This window comes from Panthera onca, chromosome B1 (assembly GCF_046562875.1).
Source record: "Panthera onca isolate mPanOnc1 chromosome B1, mPanOnc1 haplotype 2, whole genome shotgun sequence".
Taxonomy (NCBI): Eukaryota; Metazoa; Chordata; class Mammalia; order Carnivora; family Felidae; genus Panthera; species Panthera onca.
In genome coordinates, this window is record NC_138342.1 from 183,352,949 (window position 1) to 183,369,910 (window position 16,962).

At 39.1% G+C, this 16,962-nt stretch overlaps 1 protein-coding gene and 1 pseudogene across 6 annotated transcripts in view; one reads left to right on the forward strand and one right to left on the reverse strand.

Annotated features, from left to right (window-relative positions):
- MICU3 (mitochondrial calcium uptake 3) overlaps positions 1–16,962 on the forward strand; it is a 110,995-nt gene that overhangs the window by 19,885 nt on the left and 74,148 nt on the right. The window contains exons 1-2 of one of the 6 annotated variants that reach the window (XM_060653085.3): positions 8,754–8,847; positions 9,350–9,463. The exons of the other annotated variants lie outside the window; for them this stretch is intronic. The gene's annotated coding sequence lies outside the window, so the exon portion shown is untranslated. Of the gene's footprint in view, positions 1–8,753; positions 8,848–9,349; positions 9,464–16,962 lie in introns of those variants that run through there. 6 annotated transcript variants of the gene reach the window in all.
- Positions 7,311–8,846, reverse strand: LOC132692811 (chromobox protein homolog 1 pseudogene; annotated as a pseudogene).

A 16,962-nucleotide genomic window follows, 5' to 3' on the forward strand; every position in this document is an offset into this window, starting at 1 on the left:
CATATTTTGTATGTGATATGTATTATGTGCAAATATTATAATATGCATACACTTTATTCTGACAACAAGGTAAGCTAGAGAAAAAATGTTACTAAAAAGATCATAAGGACCTGGGGAAGATGGTGGCGTAGGAGGACACTGGGCTCTCTGTGTCCTGCTGATTGCTTAGATTCCACCCACATTAGCCTAAATAACCCAGAAAACTACCAGAAGACTAGCAGAATGGACTCACTGGAGAAAGCGTAGACAAGAGGCCCATGGAAGACAGTAGGAAGGGCAGAGAGATAGTGCATGCTACAAGGACTGGCAGGAGGGAGCCGGGGCGGTGGAGGGGCAGCCTACCCGGCAAGACAGAGCCCCCAAGTCTAGCTTGCAAAAACAGACGGGCTGGACTCCGTGAGTTCTGACAGCCAGCGGGACTTAAATCTGGAATGTTAAAAGTCAACAGCTCTGCTCTCAGGTAGCGGGGAGGGCGAGAGGACACCGGGAGGGAGAGTTGTTGAGCCCTGGAAGACAGAGCTCAGCTCGGCAGGGGAATAAAGGGGCTGGTAAGCACCATTTCCCTCTCCCATACCCCAGCTGAAATCCCAAAGGGAACCAGTTCCCATCACCAAACTTGCTTGCACCGTGCAAACGCCCAATGCTGTGCTTCTGTGGATCCATCCCTCCGATGGGCCTACCTCTTTCCCGGTGCTGCGGAGCCCCTCCCACAGGGGACCACCAGGGGCAAAGCGAGCTAAGCCTGCCCCTCCCGCCCCTGTGCACCTTGCGAATCTACCCTGGCTAATATGCCAAATCCCATCGAAGCAACACCACAAGTCTGGCAGTGTGCAAGTAGCCCAGGCAGGGGCCACACCACTCCACAGTGAGTCCTGCCCCTGGGAAAAGGGAAGATAAGGTACACACCAGTCTGACTGTGGCCCCAGTAGTGGGCTGGGGGCAGACATCCAGTCTGACTGCGGCCCTGCCCACCAACACAAGTTACTCCAGACAGCACAGGGGAAGTGCCCTGCACTTTGGAGCCACCCCAGGGACTACCCAAAATGAGGAAACGGAAGAACTCTCCTCAAAAGAAACTCCAGGAAGTAGCAACAACTAATGAATCGATCAAAAACGATTTAAGCAATATAATGGAACAAGAATTTAGAATAATAGTCATAAACTTAATCGCTGGGCTTGAAAAAAGCATAGAGGACAGCAGAGAATCTATTGCTACAGACATCAAGGGACTAAGAAATAGTCATGAGGAGCTAAAAAAATGCTATAAATGAGGTGCAAAATAAAATGGAGGTGGCCATAGCACAGGTTGAAGAAACAGAGGAGAGAATAGGTGAATTAGTAGATAAAATTATGGAAAAAGAGGAAGGTGAGAAAAAGATTAAAAAATCCAGGAGTATTAGGGGAGAATTAGAGAACTAAGTGATGCAATCAAATGGAACAATATCCGTATCATAGAAATTACAGAGGAAGAAGAAGTGAGAGAAAGGGGCTGAAGGTGTACTTGAACAAATCATAGCTGAGAAGTTTCCTGATCTGGAGAAGGAAACAGGCATTGAAATCCAGGAGGCACACAGAACTCCCTTCAGAGGTAACTTGAATCGATCTTCTGCACGACATATCATAGTGAAACTGGCAAAATACAAGGATAAAGAGAGAATTCTGAAAGCAGCTAGGGATAAACAGCCTCTAACATACAAAGGGAGACACATAAGAGTAGTGGCAGACCTATCTACTGAAATTTGGCAAGCCAGAAAGGAACTGCAGGAAATCTTCAATGTGATGAACAGAAAAAAATATACAGCTGAGAATCCTTTATCCAGCAAGTCTGTCCTTCAGAATAGGAGAGATAAAGGTTTTCCCAGACAAAAACTGGAGGAATTCATCACCACTAAACCAACTCTACAAGAGATCCTGAGGGGGATTCTGTGAGTGAAATGTTGCAAGGACCACAAAGTACCAGAGACATCACTGCAAGCATGAAACCTACAGACATCACGATGACTCTAAACCCTTATCTTCCAATAATAGCAATGAATATAAATGGACTAAATGTTCCAACCAAAAGATATATGGTATCAGAATGGATAAAAAAACAAGACCCATCTATTTGCTGTCTACAAGAGACTCATCTTAGACCTGAGGACACCTTCAGATTGAAAGTGAGGGGATGGAGAACTATCTATCATGCTACTGGAAGTCAAAAGAAAGCTGGAGTAGCCATACTTGTATCAGACAAACTAGACTTTACATTAAAGGTTGTAACGAGATGAAGAAGGGGCATTATATAATAATTAAGGGTCTATCCATCTGGAAGAGCTAACAATTATAAAGGTCTATGCACCAAATACAGGAGCCCCCAAATATATAAAACAATCACAAACGTAGGCAACCTTATTGATAAGAATCTGGTAATTGCAGGGGACTTTAATACCCCTCTTACAACAATGGATAGATCATCTAGACACAGGATCAATAAAGAAACAAGGGCCCTGAATGATAACATTGGATCAGATGGATTTGACATATATATATAGAACTCTGCATCCCACAGCAACAGAATATACTTTCTTCTCGAGTGCACGTTCAGTATTCTCCAAGATAGATCACATACTGGGTCACACAACAGCCCTTAATAAGTATAAAAGAGATCATACCATGCACGCTTTCAGACCACAATGCTATGAAACTTGAAATCAACCACAGGAAAAAGTCTGGAAAACCTCCAAAAGCATGGAGATTAAAGAACACCCTACTAAAGAATGAATGGGTCAACCAGGCAATTAGAGAAGAAATGTAAAAATATATGAAAACAAATGAAAATGTAAATCCAACAATCCAAACGCTTTGGGATGCAGCAAAGGCATACCTGAGAGGAAAATACATTGCAATCCAGGCCTATCTCAAGAAACAAGAAAAATCCCAAATCAAAAATCTAACAGCACACCTAAAGGAAATAGAAGGAGAACAGCAGATATCCCAAACCCAGCAGAAGAAAAGAAATAATAAAGATCAGAGCAGAAAAAAACAATATAGAATTTAAAAAAAACTGTAGAGCAGATCAATGAAACCAAGAGTTGGTTTTTTTGAAAAAATGAACATAATTGATAAACCTCTAGCCAGGCTTCTCAAAAAGAAAAGGGAGATGACCCAAATAGATAAAATCATGAATGAAAATGGAATTATTACAACCAATCCCTTAGAAATACAAGCAGTAATCAGGGAATACTATGAAAAACTATATGCCGACAAACTGGACAACCTGGAAGAAATGGACAAATTCCAAGCACCCACACACTTCCAAAACTCAAACAGGAAGAAATAGAAAACTTGAACAGACCCATAACCGGCAAAGAAATTGATAAGTTATCAAAAATCTCCCAACAAATAAGAGTCCAGGACCAGATGGCTTCCCAGGTGAATTCTACCAACATTTAAAGCAGAGATAATACCTATCCTTCTCAAGCTATTCCAAAAAACAGAAAGGGAAGGAAAACTTCCAGACTCATTCTGTGAAGCCAGCATTACTTTGATTCCCAAACCAGACAGAGACCCAGCAAAAAAAAAAAGAACTACAGGCCAATATTCCTGATGAATATGGATGCAAAAATTCTCAGTAAGATACTAGCAAATCGAATTCAACAGCATATAAAATGAATTTTTCACCATGATGAAGTGGAATTCATTCTTGGGCTGCAGGGCTGGTTCAACATTCGCAAATCAATCAATGTGATACATCACATTAATAAAAGAACCATATGATCCTGTCAATTGATGCAGAAAAAGCATTTGACAAAATTCAGCATACTTTCTTAATAAAAACCCTTGAGAAAGTCGGGATAAAAGGAACATACTTAAACATCATAAAAGCCATTTATGAAAAGCCAACAGCTAATATCATCCTCAGTTGGGAAAAACTGAGAACTTTCCCCCTGAGATCAGGGACACGACAGGGATGTCCACTCTCACCGCTTTGGTTTAACATAGTGTTGGAAGTTCTAGCATCAGCAATCAGACAACAAAAGGAAGTCAAAGGCATCCAAATTGGCAAAGATGAAGTCAAGCTTTCACTTTTTGCAGATGACGTGATACTATACATGGAAAATCCGACAGACTCCACCAAAAGTCTGCTAGAACTGATACATGAATTCAGCAAAGTTGCAGGATAGAAAATCAATGTACGGAAATCAGTTGCATTCTTATACACTAACAATGAAGCAACAGAAAGACAAATAAAGAAACTGATCCCATTCACAATTGCACCAAGAAGCATAAAATACCTAGGAATAAATCTAACCAAAGACGTAAAAGATCTGTATGCTGAAAACTATAGAAAGCTTATGAAGGAAATTGAAGAAGATATAAAGAAATGGAAAGACATTCCCTGCTCATGGATTGGAAGAATAAATATTGTCAAAATGTCAATACTACCCAAAGCTATCTACACATTCAATGCAATCCCAATCAAAATTGCACCAGCATCGTTCTTGAAGCTAGAGCAAGTAATCCTAAAATTTGTATGGAACCACAAAAGACCCCGAATAGCCAAAGTAATTTTGAAGAAGAAGACCAAAGCAGGAGGCATCACAATCCCAGACTTTAGCCTCTACTACAAAGCTGTCATCATCAAGACAGCATGGTATTGGCACAAAAACAGACACATAGACCAATGGAATAGAATAGAAACTCCAGAATTGGACCCACAAAAGTATGGCCAACTCATCTTTGACAAAGCAGGAAAGAATATCCAATGGAAAAAAGTCTCTTTAACAATTGGTACTGGGAGAACTAGACAGCAACATGCAGAAGAATTTGAAACTAGACCACTTTCTTACACCATTCACAAAAATAAACTCAAAATGGATAAAGAACCTGAATATGAGACAGGAAACCATCAAAACCCTAGAGGAGAAGCAGGAAAAAACCTCTCTGACCTCAGCCGTAGCAATTTCTTACTTGACACATCTCCAAAGGCAAGGGAATTAAAAGCAAAAATGAACTATTGGGACCTCATCAAGATAAAAAGCTTCCGCACTACAAAGGAAACAACAAAACTAAAAGGCACCCAATGGAATGGGAAAAGATATTTGCAAATGACATATCAGACAAAGGGCTAGTATCCAAAATCTATAAAGAACTCACCAAAAACTCCATACCCGAAAAAAAAATAATCCAGTGAAGAAATGGGCAGAAAACATGAATAGACATCCAGATGGCCAACAGGTACATGAAAAGGTGCTCAACATCACCCCTCATTAGGGAAATACAAATCAAAACCACACTGAGATACCACCTCACATCAGTCATAGTGGCCAAAATGAACAAATCAGGAGACTATAGATGCTGGAGAGGATTTGGAGAAACGGGAACCCTCTTGCACTGCTGGTGGAAATGCAAACTGCTGCAGCCACTCTGCAAAACAGTGTGGAGGTTCCTGAAAAAATTAAAAATAGACCTACCCTATGACCCAGCAATAGCACTGCTAGGAATTTACCCAAGGGATACAGGAGTGCTGATGCATAGGGGCACTTGTACCCAAATGTTTATAGCAGCACTTTCAACAATAGCCAGATTATGAAAAGAGCCTAAATGTCCATCAACTGATGAATGGATAGAGAAATTGTGGTTTATGTACACAATGGAATACTACTTGGCAATGAGAAAGAATGAAATATGGCCTTTTGTAGCAACATGGATGGAACTAGAGATTGTTACACTAAGTGAAATAAGTCATACAGAGAAAGACAGATACCGTATGTTTTCACTCTTATCTGGATCCTGAGAAACTTAACAGAAGACCAGGAGGGAGGGGAAGGGAAGAAAAAAAAGTTAGGGAGGGAGGCTAACCATAAGAGATTCTTAAAAACTGAGAATAAACTGAGGGTTGATGGGGGGTGGGAGGGAAGGGAAGGTGGGTGATGGGCATTGAGGAAGGCACCTGTTGGGATGAGCAGTGGGTGTTGTATGGAGACCAATTTGACAATAAACTTCATACTAAAAAAAAAGATCATAAGGCAGAGAAAATACATTTACAGTGCTATTTCAGAAATAAAAATCTGTGTATTGGTGAACCTGTGTTCAGGTGTGAACTGTATATCCCACCACTCAGAATTAATAATTGTTAACATTTTGATATTTTTTTCTAGTTTTCTTTCAGAGATAAGTACCGTCTATGTGTGCTATCTTTTTTAATAGCAATATTGAGGAACATTGGCCTCTAATAGAGTTTCTCTTCACTTTTTTTTTAAATAAACCTATAGTTTTAAGACAAAAACTGACAATGTGGTAGGAAGTTTACGTTTAAACAAAGTTTTCAAGGAAGCCTAACACATGCCTAGCAAGATTTTATAATGGATTTTTAGATGCAGGTCTAGACTGTGTCAAGAACTAATGGATCTCATGATTGAAGACAGCATTTCAGGTATCAGGTAATTCTTAGGATTAGAAAAAGTCTTGTTTTGTGTTCTAAAGTGAACCACTGTGCCAGTGTGAATGTTTAATGTCCTGAGACCAGGGCTTTTGAAATCATTCAACTTTTAAAGTGCTTCTGTGAGCTTGTGCTGTCAGTGCTGCGACCAGTGGCTTTAGGGTTCAAAATTCAAGTAACAGAGAGGCTCCAAGACTCTTCCATTCTGAGAGCATGGGCCTTTCTTCCCTACTTTCCCACTTTCTATACCACCTCTTCCCCTCCCCAAGTGCCTTGGCCAGTGGCTCGGATGAGCAAGCTGCTATTTATAACTTTATAATTGAAAAAGAAGCGTGTTGTCAACATCAAGAGTTAGCACTGCTAAGACAGAACAGTGGGCCTGTATGTGCTCCGATAGAAGACTTTCCCTCCTCAACCAGTTTCCATCCCACAAGTGGCAGCTGGTGATTTATTAACTCACTTAGTTCTTTCCTGGGAATAACATTAAGCTCAGGCAAGGAACACCTTGGGTGATAAGTTTCAGGCATTTTAAATAGTTTCTTATAGTCCTCATTTAGGTCACTGGTGACATTTTTTTTTTTTTTTTAAGATAAAATATTCTGGACGTAGAACAAAATCATCATTAAGTTGTTCTCTCCATTGTTACACCATTTTCCCAGTCAGGCCCCAAATTTTAATAAAAAATGATCCTACCTATCTCCCTTCGTACTCCATCCCTTGTACCCACAAATTACATACCAGTGATTACCAAAAACTACACTACACACACGCTACACTGTAAAAATGCAGCGTTAGCACTTTGGGGAAGCAGGCTGTGGGGTGTGGAGATGGTCTTTGAAGATCTACAGTATCTTTTGCTGTCCCACACACCCATTCTGCAGGTTTTGTCCTTCATGGAAGGCCTTCTGCTTTTCTCAGCAGAACCCAGAATGAGCTGCCTTGCACTACTTCTCCCCCTTCCCCTCCACTGGGATGGGTGTGCAAACTCCATGGCGTGGACGGGCTTTACTTGGGCTGCTGTAGAGCACAGCACACTGTGCTGACTCTTCAAAGGACATCCTGTCAAGCCACTCCTGTGGTGTCAAGGCAAGTAGAACTCCCTCCTCCCCACTTGAAGCCTGCAGTCAGGTATGACAGGGGCCGGTACTCGCGAGAGTGCATTCTTGTCATCTCTTTGTCACCATCCTCTGAAAGGCAGGAATGCCACATCAGCCTTTCCTCAGAGAAGGGTATGACCCCTTGCCCCCTGCCGTGGGCACTTGACATTGGCTTCCTTGGTGGGGACCAGGTCGTCCTCGTCAGATTTTTTCCATTTCATCAGGAACATGAGTTCTCTGCTGGAGTCTGTAGCTCCAGTCATCTGCTCCATCCAGCTCCAAACCACTGGCAAAGTCCCATGGCTTTTCTGACTCTTCTTTCTTCTTCTTTGGTTTGTTCTCTCCCTTATTTTCAGAGCCAGAGTCAATTTTGTGCTTGCCTTCCTCTGATTTATCTGTCCCATGTACTGTTTTCTGTGACTGTAGAAACTGGGCATTGAGGTCAGGGCAGTCCGGGTTGTCTTCTGGCTCCCATGTGTTGTCCTCCTCTCAGGACCCCTTGCACTTCAGGAGTATCCACTTTGCCTTTTCCACTCCATGTTTGGGAACCTTTTACACCCACGAATTCTTCCCCCTCTTCTAGCACCTCCTCCACTCTCTTCTTAATTGGTTTCTTCCCCACAGTGCCCGCCAGCTTTCTGGTCTAAAGGATGATGCTGCTCAGAGCTGTGCCCAAGAGCATGAGAGGAAACTTTGCCACACTGGTGGTGTGTCAGGCCGGTGGGGAAAGTGGCCTCCAGAAAAGAAACAAATCTCTTCACTTTTTAAAGCTTGTTTTTGTCTTAGCAATAGAAACAAAGGTCAATACAACATGATGGTTGAGATGTAGTCTTTGGAGTCAGAATACCTAGATTTGAATCTCAAGTCTTTCACTGCAGAACCGTGCCAAAGCTAATTAAATTTACATGCCTATGCCTCACTTTCCTCATCTGTAAAGTAGGGATAATAATAGTACCTACATTACAGAATTATTAAGAGAGCTTAAAATGGTCAGGCACATAGGAAGGTCTTGCTATGTGTTAACTTTTTTTTTTTTTTAATGTAATTAGATAGGGACTTTGTGTGTGGATAGCAGCACGGTTACTATGTCACATAACCTTCAAATCTACCCTTCATTGCCCTGCTTGTAATGCTGGTGTTGGAACTTGCCAACATTTCTTTTTTGCCAGTAGAGCTTGCAGCAGGGAACTGTAGGAGAAGTGATTTCTTTCTCGGACACTAGCGTACCTCTCTTCTTGTTCCTGGGGCAGCACCGTGAAACACCCAGTGACACTCATCTTCAAGCTGTTCTGTGCCAGGGGCCAGTCAGAAGATGGAAACCACATGGTAATTTGAATGCATAATGTTCAATATGAAGAATTATTAACTATTTATGATAGGAAAGCTACTGAGAAGGAATCAAAATTCAAAAGAATATTCTAGGGCCAAGAGAGAGAACCTAAGGAAAAAACAAACGTGGAAGGGCAGCTGCCTCCCCAGGTTGGGATTTAGGCCTCGTGAGAAAAAGTGTGTTCACAGCAAGAGCTTTTCCGCAGTGGCTGGGCTGAGGCTGGCAGACAGGGAGATACCAGCTAGAACTGGCAACCTGGAAGTCGCCTGCTGGTGTGCCCTTGGGCCAGTGTTGGCAGACAGGGAACCATGTGGTGGAATGTGCTTGCAGGAGATCTCCCACTGGGATGCAAGTAGGCCAAGGCTGGTTGGTGGGCAGGGAACTTGAAGTTGTGACTGGTAAGCGGGGAACCCCTCCACAGGGATCTAGGTAGGCCAGAGACTCTAGGACTGATCTTACTTAATGTTCGCTTGTTTGTTTGTTTGTTTGTTTATAAAGGATCCGACAGAATGGGTTCCTCCCAACTCAGATCTCCCAGTATTCGAGTTCCTCCAGAATAAAATGCCAGCTTGAGGGAAATGACCTGCCAGAACATTTTTAAGACCTGTATAAGTGAGTAGAGAAAAAGGGCCGATGAGTCACTCTGTGGTTGGTGTTCTGGACTGAATGTTTGTGTCCCCCCGAAATGTATATGTTAAAACTCTAGCCTCTCGTGTGGCTGTATTTGGAAATAGCATCTCTAAGAAAGTCATAAGGTTAAATGAGGTCATAAGGGTAGGCTCCTGGTCTGATAGGATAAGTGTCCTTATAAGAAGAGACACAAAGAGAGGGAGCTCACTCACACTTTCTGAGTGTGCCCACACACCGAGGACAGGCCATGTGAGGATACCGGAAGAAGGTGACCATCTGCCATCCAGAAGGACTTCTCACCAGAAACTTTCTGTGCTGGCACCTCAATCTTGGACTTCTAGCTTCCAAAACTATGAGAAAATGAATTTCTGTTTAAGCCGTCCAGTCTGTGGTATTTTGTTATGGCAGCCTGAGCTAACTCATACAACTGGGTAAGTTCAAGGTGATTCATTTAGGGTAAAATAGTACAGACTATTAATGGTGTGTTATGTTCATTTCTTTGACTTGCAACCTAGAAAAACTATCTTAGAGTCATGTAGGCAGGCCTAGAAGACAGTGGCTTAGTGCACAGCTAGAGATTTTGTCATTAAGGGTCAGCCATCGCTCTTAGGAAATAAATGAAATACCTACCACATACCGTATAATCTAGATGTTTGGAACTGAGCCAGAAAAACTGAGCAAAAGGTGCTAGAGTATGAGGCAGATGGGAGCCTCAAGGAAATACCAGGCCATCGGAATAGTTTTATCATCTTGAACATATTTAGAAACTTCCAACTGACAGTGCCACAGAGGCACTTGACATCGCAAACTTTACTCATGGAGCTGAGCTGCCCTAAGACTATTTCTGGACCCTGCTGATTAACAGAGGATTCTCGATGAACTGTTTCTGTTGGCCAGGGGAGAAGGAATTGTTCTCATGTAGTTTTCATTTGTCTTTGTAATTTGTGGAGCTAGTGTTTATTTGTCCATTTGACAGTTGAAAATGCTAAGGTTCAGAGACCTTATTTTTCCCAAGGTTACCTAACTGGGAAGTGGTGAACATAGGCCTGAAGGAGTAGAAAACAACGCACTTTTATTCCAGTGTGCCAAGCTGTCTAGAGTAGAAAGAAGAACACTGGATTTGGTCCTAGACTCGGGTTTCTCTAGGAAGGTTTCTCTAAACAAAGCTAGTAACTCTTGTCTAAAATTGGGCTAATAATATATGTGCTGTTTGCTTTTTAAAAAACAATACTCCATTCCACAACTTTTTCTAAAGTCTGTGTGTATGTGTATTTCTTTAAAGTGTGAATTTTGTTTCTCTTTTTTACCCATTCTTTCTTAACTTGGTTTATTTCACCCACTTACGTGTCCTCTGAATCTTACTATAGTGTCACCTCTTTTTTTCCCCTTTTTTGAGAGAGGGAGGGAGGGAAGGAGGGAGAGCAGAAACAGGGGAGAAGGGCAGAGGGGAAGTGAGAGAATCTTTTTTTTTTTTAATTTTTTTAAGTGTTTAATTTTGAGAGAGAGAGGGAGCATGAGCAGGGGAGGGGGAGAGAGAGAGACAGAAAGACAGACACAGAATCTGAAGGAGGATCCAGGCTCTGAGCTATCAGCACAGAGCCCAGTACAGGGCTTGAACTCACGAACCGCAAGAACATGACCTGAGCTGAAGTGGGATGCTTAACCGACTGAGCCAGCCAGGTGCCCTGAGAGGGAGAGAATCTTAAGCAGGCTCCATGCTCATTGCGGACCCTAACGTGGGGCTCTGTCCCCACAACCCAGGAATCATGACCTGAGCCGAAATCAAAAGTTGGTCACTCAACTGACTGAGCCATCCTGGCACCCCAGTGTACTATCACCTCTTAATCTACCATATCCTTTTTTAATAGCTATAGACTACTCCATTATTTAACTGTTATCTCACTCATGGAAATTTTGATTGTTTCTATTTTTTCAATATCAGAAACATTGCTACAGTGAATATCAGGTTTCTATGTAGACACACATGTTAAATTGCTAGGTCCATCGCTACTAAATTTTAATAGCAACTATTGAATTGTTCTTCAAAATGGTTGCATCCAAATATACTTCATCCCGATCGTCATGAACTTCTAGTGTCCCCTTTACTTAATATTATCAAATTTGATTGTTTACAATTCGAGTGTGAAAAATGTTTTGTCATGATTGTTACAAATTACATTTCTGAAAAAAAAGTTCCATTTCTGTGATTCCTGGTGACGTAGAGAATTTTTTTGTTTATAGTTTCCTGGGAATTGCCTTCTAATATCTTCATCAATTTTTGTTTTTTATTGACTTCTAGGACATGGCAAAATTTAAATCCTGTTCCTACTTTATAGATCATAAATGTTTTCTCTCATCTCAGGCCTTTAAAATATATTTACAAACCTATAAACTTAAACACATATATCATTTTCTTCGTAACACATATGTGACCATACTGTCCCTATTGTTCTTGCCTTTTAGACCGATATTATATTAAGAGATTATTATATCGATAAATCATAGATCTCTGATTCTTATCTTATATTTAGGTGCTATTCCAAACTATGGATATAATGTAACTTATGTTTAATATTGTTTATTTCATTTTCAGTGCTTTTTAAAAATCAGATTTGATAGGGGTTTATTTTATTGGTCTTTTCAAATAATACTTTTTAAAATTAAATTTATTTACTGTTTTATTGTTTTACTTCTGCTTTTATCTTTAGTAATTATTCCCTTCTATTTTCTTCAAATTTATCTTAATTTACTTTTTGGCTTATTGTATTGAATACATAGTTTATTTACTTTAAATTCTTATTTCAAATTCTTACTTTAAATACATTTAAGGTTATTAATTTTCCCCTGTCAGTAATGGCTTTGACCAAATTACACAGATTGTTAATTGTAAATCCTAAGTGTCATTTATTTTCAAAAAGCTTGTAATCTCAGTTTTAATTTCTTTTTTAACCCAAGAATTTCCCAGTTGTGTAATAGTATATCTTAAATTTCCCAAAGTGGTCTTTTTTATGTTGGGTTTTTTGCTAATAACTTTTAGCATTTTTCTATATGAGGGAAGGAATAAAACTTGAATGATTTTTTAAAATGACATATGTCCAACTTTCAAAAAAACAGTACATAGATAATATAATGCGTAGCTATAGATGCACTGACAGCTTAAAAAATAAACTGTTAGCATATATACCTCTGTCATAATTCTCTCTTCCCCAAAGAGATAACCACTGTTCTAAACTTGATTTTTATCATTCTTGTGCAAGTTTTCATAATATTATTATAAGTGAATGTACCCTTGAATAATATATACTGATTTTATAGTATCTTTGTCCAGTTTGTATTTTTACTTAATATTGTCTTTAAAAACCTTATCTGTATTGATACAGGTACTCCTGGTAAATTTATTTTTCCTATTCTCTAATACTCTATGAATATTTCATTGAGCCTATATAACTTCCACATTTTTATCTTATTGATATTTTTATGAAGAATAATATATGGTCAATTTATATATTTTGTTTATTAAAAACAAATAAACATCTTATTTGTTTTGTTACACAAATTTTTTTCTTACATGGTTTTGTCATTTGACCTATCCATTTCTAGTAGAGATTTGTTGACATCTCAGCCACGATTGTGAATTGGTCAAATTGCATTTTTGTAACCGGTTTTCCATTATAGAATTTTAAACTGTTTTGCCTTATGTGTGTAATAGCTTCTTGGTGAATTTTTTCTTTGCCCCATTTAATGCTTTTGGCCCTTAATTTTGTGCATTTTCAAGAATTCTTGGCAATGTTTAATTCTGGCTCTTGTAAGGAACATTTATATGACTTCTTAAAAATACAATGTGAGAGTTGCTCTTTTTTTTTTTTTTTACTGTTTATTTATATTTGAGAGAGACAGAGACAGAGTATGAGCAGGGGTGGGACAGAGAGAGAGGGAGACACAGAATCTGAAGCAGGCTCCAGGCTCTGAGCTGTCAACGCAGAACCCGACGTGGGCCTCGAACTCATGAACCATGAGATGGTGACCTGAGCTGAAGCTGGATGCTTAACTGACTAAGCCACCCAGGTGCCCCAAGAGTTGCTCTTTTTTAATGAGAATTTAACTCACCTATATTCATTGACATATTTGCATCTGTTTTTGCTGTATAACATGAGCATGTATAATTTTTTTCTCTTATGCCCTGACATTATATTAGTCCTTTTTTTTTTTTTTTGATTCTTTTCTCTCACTCTAGTGACTTGAAAATTATACATCCTAATTCTAGTCTTCAAGTGGTTACACATGCTTTTTGTTTTGTTTATTCATTTTTGAGAGAGAGAGAGAGAGAGGTAACAGGAAAGGGGCAGAGAGAGAGGGAGAGAAAGAGAATACCAAACAGGCTTCACACTTTCAGCACAGAGCCCAATGTGGGGCTCGAACTCACAAACTGTGAGATCATGACAGGAGCCAAAATCAAGAATCAGATGCTTAACTGACTAAGCCATCCAGGTGCCCCGGTTACAGATACATTTAACAGAAATTTTTAATTTATATATCTGAAATTTGAGGATAAATCCATATCAAAAAATTTCCCATTCCACAAAAGACAAATTATTGAACATATTTTACTGTATTGCCTTCCCAACAGCACAGTTTTGAAGTCAATTACATTGTTAATACCAGCTGATTATTGAGTTTTTAATATTATGTTTTAATTTTTAAAGGAATCCTTATTTAACAGTTATAATAAGTTTTATAACCACATTCATCCATTCATTTATTTAGCAAATATTGGAGAACCTGCTACAGGCCAGAGACTCTTGTAGGCTTTGGAGAAGCAGAAGCTTACCACTGTAAACAAATTCCTGCCTTTGTGGAATTTATATTAATTCAGAAGGGTACATGTAAAAATTTTGGATTTGTTAGTGTATTTATAATATGTAAAAACTAGATGAGATCATCAAGGGGGTAATCACAGATTTTCAAAAGAGATGAGGTCCAAGGACTTGCAGAGAAGCTCCAAGAAGGAACTGCCAGAGGAGTAAAAGGAAAGTCAAGAGAGTGGTATCTTGGAAACTGAGACAATTATTTCAAGGAAAAAAGAGATATCAACTGTGTCAGATGCTGTAAGATGAGAACTGAGAATTGGCCTTTGGATTTAGCAACAAAGAGGTCATTGACGCCCTTGGTAAACAGTTTTAGTGGAGTGGTAGAGGGGAGAACCTGCTGAAGTAGAGGAAGTCAGAGACAGGAAATGAATGCAGGAGAGAAGGTGGGAAGAAGGGAAGGGTAGCTAAATGGAGAAGTGGGACAGGAAGCCTGCTAAGACGGAGGAATACCAACATGTGTATGCTGGAGGGAAGTACCCAGTAGTAGAAAAATAGTGAGTTAGGTAGGCAGGGCAGGGGAGGTATTGCTGGAGCAAAGGCCTGGAATAGACCAAAAGAGACGCGATGTACGCAGTAAACCACGACGCATATGGCCTCGTTAGAGACATGCCTTACTTACATCATCCTCCTATCAATCGTCCTCAAAATACTGAGACAATATTTGTGAAAGTGCTTTGTAAACTTGTAAAGAACCTTAAAATGTACGCTACTATAACTACACGTAGAGACTTTAGAGTAAGTGGTCAGTTGCTTTTTTTTTTTTTTAATTTTATAACTTTGTTTGATCTCGGCCCAGGAAATACTATTGGCTGGTCTTCAGCTGTGTGTACTTCCACATGGACACACGTACCTAGCATCAAAACATTTCACCTAGAGTACTTTGGGATTTTCCCACACTGGGAATTTGATACTTAACCTTTCGACCACCCAACAAGCAAAGAAAATATTACCCCTTTTATCTTCTTAGAAGCTTTTAAATGAGCCTCAAGCCATTTGAGAAAGCCAAGTGTAGTACTTCCATGAACATCTTTTTAGCCGGAATAAAAATAGATGTGAATAAAATTTCATGATTCTTATCCTAAAAAATATAAAATAAAAGTCTAAATTTAAAAGAGCTTTGCTGTTTGGTGTTTTATGAAAATGTTAGTACAGTTGCCAGTATCAGGTGCGACCTAATAACAAATACTCAGCCTTCTACATGAAATCAAATAAATGCTTAATCATTCTTTATTTTTAAAAATTAGTATTGATTTGATTTAACATCAAACAGTTTTTTTAAAGAAACTAATAAGGATGAGTAATCAACATAATTTTGGTTAATACAAATGGTTTTTATTTTTCCTTCCATTTTTCGTTCTCATGGCTGTTTCTCACTGCTAAAAGGTAATACATTATACAGTGTTTAGATAATTGATATAATTGTTTCAAGTTACCTCTTTAGGGTATTATCAGCTTGTAGGCATCAGTTTCTCTAATTGTCAAGTAGTGAATCCTTTATCTGGCATTTAATCTTGCCTCCCTGGGAAAATCAGACGTTACCACAGGGTAAATTTTCAAATTGCTGACCTGAAGTAACATGAGACTGTGCCTTGGCAGTGAACCTTCCCTTTCTGTTATTCACTGGAAGGATAATGATGTACTCTGTTGCCTGCAGGCCCTTGTTTCACTACCTTAAGAAGTAACATCTAAGTACTAGTTGCAGAGGTCTGAGTTTGGAAATTCCAAAGAAGAAAATTGCGTTGACACAATATTTTTATTTCTTTTGGAAAGATGAGGTAATTAAAAAATGTAACTTTTATCATTTCTACCACTTCTTAGACCACTCATTTTGCCCATGTCAACATGACTCAGACATTCCACAAAGTTACCTAAAAGTGATCATTATTTGTTTTTATGAATACATTATGTATTTCATTTTATAGGTGTGTTTGAAATTTTCATTTCCATGTAGACTCTCCCATTTTTATAAGTAGGAAAACTGAGATTAAAATGTAGCTCACAATTTTTCAGTAAGACCAAAAAGACAAAGCTGTCTAGAGTTAGAAAAATAATTCCCTGAATGTTGTTAGCAAACTTGAAAAGAATATTTAGCAATTCCCATAAAATAATTTCCTAGGAGGTATAAAAGATAATTTCCTAGGAGGAATAAAATGAAAAGGCAAATTTAAATTCTTTTACCTTCAGGTGTCTCTGATTTCATTTTTCTGCTCTGTGGCTTTGCGCTTACAAATAAGGTAGCTTGTGTGGCCAACCCTGAGGTCCGTGCTTGGGTAGTTTTCAGTAGCAGTTTTACAAGATCTTTTTGACACGAAAAATTCAATTATCTTCACAAAATTTGCCCTATCTAAAACTTGTGCAGTGATGCCTTCCCTTAAACTTAAAATGTCTATATTTTCCTTGGCCCGCATGAAGCCAAGAATTCATAATTGTATTAGGTTTAATACAGTTAATATTTGTCAAAGTCACATATGCTGTAGTTTCATTATTTTGAAGTTTGATGATACTTTATTTTCGGAGTGAATTTTACTATATTAATGAAAGAAAGTTGTTAGAATTTAAAACGTGTATGTGTGTGGGGGGGGTTTTCAGGCATTTTTTTTTCTGTTGCTTAGA